Genomic DNA, 3,786 nt, shown 5'->3' with positions numbered 1-3,786 from the left:
AAGCTGAGGTCCAGGAAGGACAGGTGGGTGAGGAAGAAGTACATGGGCATGTGGATTTGGGGGTCCAGCCGAGACACCAGGATGATGGTGCTGTTGCCCACCAGGGTCAGGAGGTAGGCTACCAGGATGACCATAAAGAGGACCCTCTCCAGGTGGGGGCGGTCAGAGAAACCCAGGAGAACAAAATGGCCCTGGCTGCTTCTGTTTTCCAGTCCATCTCTACTGCACCTGAGGAGAGGTGTCAACTCCAGTAGTGGCAATGACTGATGCTGGGGAGTATGGACTCCTAACCAGGCATAAATGAGCACAGTACAGTGGCATGCAAGTTCTGCTATGATTATTATTATCATCTCCAACTTACAGAAAAGGAAACTGATATACCTGTGTATTAAGTAAATATCACATGTAAATTGGCAGAGCTGGTCTGCACCCAGGAAATATGGCTGATATCTTAATCCTTATCCACCCTGGTGCTCTGTCATTTCCGAGAGGAAAGGAACACACCTGCCAAGGTCCAACCTTTGCTTCTTCCAGAACCACAAGTTCCTGAGCTCCTGTCCAAACTTCAGAGGACCAAAAGATCACCTCAAAGAACCACCTGGAAGGATTTAGGAAATACCATACGCAGCTGATCCTTGAACATCATGGGTACATGGGTACATTCATACAAAAATCTTTTATACTGACTGTATCGTTAACATGTTTGGACACGTGAAAGCTTTTGATAAACTCGAAGACAAAACATATGAATATTTAAATATTTGAGTGTCACAGGTTTCAGTATTACTCTGTTTTTTGAACACAACAGGTGGATTGCAAGTTCCAATCCAGTCTTAGCAAATTAGCAAGGCTCTCAGCATCTTAGGGAGATCATGTTTCAAAAAGAAAAAAAAAAAGGCTTGGGATGTAACTAGTGGTTAAGTACCCTAGGGTTCAATCCCCAGTACCAATAAAAAAAAATGTCAGGAACAACAGAAACAAACAAACAAAACTTTTCTATTCTTATAAATTTTAGTTTTAATTTACACAGACATATTGAAGTCCAAATGGCTCCTAGAAAACATAATCATTTATATCTGTATAAATATAAATCATTTATATCTGTATAAATATAATCTTTCTCCAGGCACACAATACATAGAGGAGTTCTTTCTGCCACAGGGACCAATGCCACAGTTTTCTCTCTTTGCCTTTTTCACATTCCATGATGGAATAATTGTCATGGTTCTTGCCTTCATTGGAAGATCATCTTGAGCTTTTGTCATCAGTGGTCACCTGAGCTGGACATTGGGTCTCTGATTCCCTAAAATTTAAGTACTTAGTGTGCCTCTAACAGGGCATATTAGTTTTAAAATCCAATGTCTCACAAGCAGCCATGTGAATACTGTCACTATGACCTATCCTTTGTAATCTATCTGCCTGGCCGATTCCATGAGCCACCAGCCACATGTTCAGCTCCTTCCTGGAGATGACTCTCCAGCCAATTTAATGTCCACATTCCACAAACCCATGCTATGGGCTGTCTTGAGGTCCCTTGTCCTGAAAGTCCTGGAGTTACTCAGCACAACTAGCTGAGGTTTAACCAAGTGACAATTTCTATTAATTCTGCCTCATGGCTGTCAGGCACTATTAATGTGTACAAATTCATCCTGCTTTTTCTGTGTGTCTGAAGATTTTATGGGCCACCAGATATCTTTCAGAGTGTTCTTTTTTTTGTATCAGGGGGATTGATTACTTGTTTTTCTTTCAATTAAGAACCCTGGGTGTTGCAATCATACTGTAAATGTCAGTTTAACTGTGTCTGGGAAGTACTTGAAAAAGTAAGGACAGTGACTGTAGAGCTGGCTGAAAAGTAAAATTGTTTTATGATTGTTCAGAGTTTTGAAAAAGGAAGAGAATGATTCAGTTTAAGACCCAAATATCAAAAGGATTTCAAAAAATCATTTCTGATGGCCTTGGTCTTCTTCATATTACTGATAGCAAAGAATTACTGGCATGAAAATTATATCATCTCTGACTTTTATTGGAAAGTCAGTATGAAAACTAAAACAAAAAACTAAATATGGACAGATGAGTCTCCAACAAAATATTTTATCTGGGAATAAAGAATAGGGTTGCAGGCTGGGGTTGTAGCTCAATGAAGAGCACTTGCCAAGCATGTGTGAGCCACTCACTGGGTTCGACTCTCAGCACCACATATAAGTAAACAAAGTACATCAACAACTACAAAATATTTTTAAAAAGAAATAAAGAAAGAAAAAAAGAATAGAGTTGTCGTGCAGAATCCTGGTGAAAAGACTAAGTTGATGCTAGTATATGGAGCACACAGCAAAGGTTAAGGGGTTTATTTGTGTTTTAGTCTGTTTTGTGTTGCATGAACAAAAGAACTACTGACAACAACACAGAGCAGGGAAAGTTTATTTGGAACTCATGGTTGTATATACCTGAGTCTGAGTCAACTTGATTCTTCTGACTCCAAGGTCAGGAAGAACATCATGGGGGAAGGGCATAGTGGAAGAAAGCTGCTGCCCTAATGCTAGGGTCAAGAAGCAGAGAGAGAGGGACCTTCACTCATCACAGAAAAACACAAACACAAAAGGCACATAGACAGGAACATCCCTTCTTCAGTCACACTCTACCATCTTTCATTACCACCTAGTTAATCCAAATCAATGCATTAATCCATTGATCAGGTCACACTTTTCATAATTTGATCATTTCATCTCTGAAAATTCTTGCGTTGTTTCACACATGAACTTTTGGTAGATACCTTGTGGGGAGCCACTCCTGAGCATCTTCACTCAGCTTTGGAGCCAAAGAGATTTTAGTTTGGCTTGCAAGCTATTTTATGGCTCCTCCCACTGAATGGATTGCCCAGTGCACGTGACTTTTGTCTTCACATGGCTAGGAAGACGGATCTTGGAGCTCCAGAGTTAGGCGTGACCCATTTGGAACTGGACAGCTCACCTCCTACCTTAATTGCTAAGAACATTCTGTAGAAAGCCTTTGAAGTTCCCCCATAAAAATAAAGCAAACACAAGCTCTTGTTGTCTCTTTCCAGTGTGGAAGTGGACCCCTAATGTCAAATAGCTCTCCTGCCCTCGCTTTCTAAAATTACTTTCCATTTTGTTTATGTGTGTATGAGTATATGTGTGTATGAGTATGTTTAATTTTTATTTATTTTTATTTATTTTTTGTTGCCTTCTTTTCTTAGCTTTATGTGGCAGCCAGCCTGCTTCATGCAGAGGAAACCTGAATTCTATCATCTGCACTGGACTTGGGAGAGAACACCCCATATCAAAACCTTAAGAATTTTGAAGAAGAATCTGCACAAGTCATTAAGGAACCTGGAAAGCACTTAAAGATGGGTCCAGCAGCTACTGCGCAAAGGTAATCTTAAGGTCATGGCTGGAAGTTCCATCAAAGATGCTAGCAACAAAACATACAGTCAGTACAAGACAGCAGGCTGATTCTATGACCTACTGGGGCAATTCCTGAAACAGTTGTGTGTGACCTTACTGCTTTTCTTCTGGCATCTCAGATCTACCTTAAATGGGTAATTACAAGAGTTCAATTTGCATGCTCAGTGTTAGTGATGTCATTATTGATATTACAGGGCACAGTGCTGACATTTGCTTTCAAACAAACTAAGTTCAGAGAAATGCACAAGTTCCCCCAAGGAAATAGTGTGTCAAAGAGTGGACCAGGCTCCTGTTTGGCTCCATCATTCACAGCCTGGAATGAAGACAGGGCCTGCACTCAGCACCACTGCTTAATTCTGTATCC

The 3,786-nt window shown here is 40.6% G+C and overlaps 1 pseudogene; it reads right to left on the bottom strand.

Annotated features, from left to right (window-relative positions):
* The window catches only part of LOC107153291, an 18,712-nt pseudogene that overhangs the window by 2,278 nt on the left and 12,648 nt on the right, over positions 1 to 3,786 (bottom strand).

The sequence above is a fragment of the Marmota marmota genome, unplaced genomic scaffold, assembly GCF_001458135.2.
Source record: "Marmota marmota marmota unplaced genomic scaffold, marMar, whole genome shotgun sequence".
Taxonomy (NCBI): Eukaryota; Metazoa; Chordata; class Mammalia; order Rodentia; family Sciuridae; genus Marmota; species Marmota marmota.
This window is presented reverse-complemented; position numbering and strand designations above follow the sequence as displayed.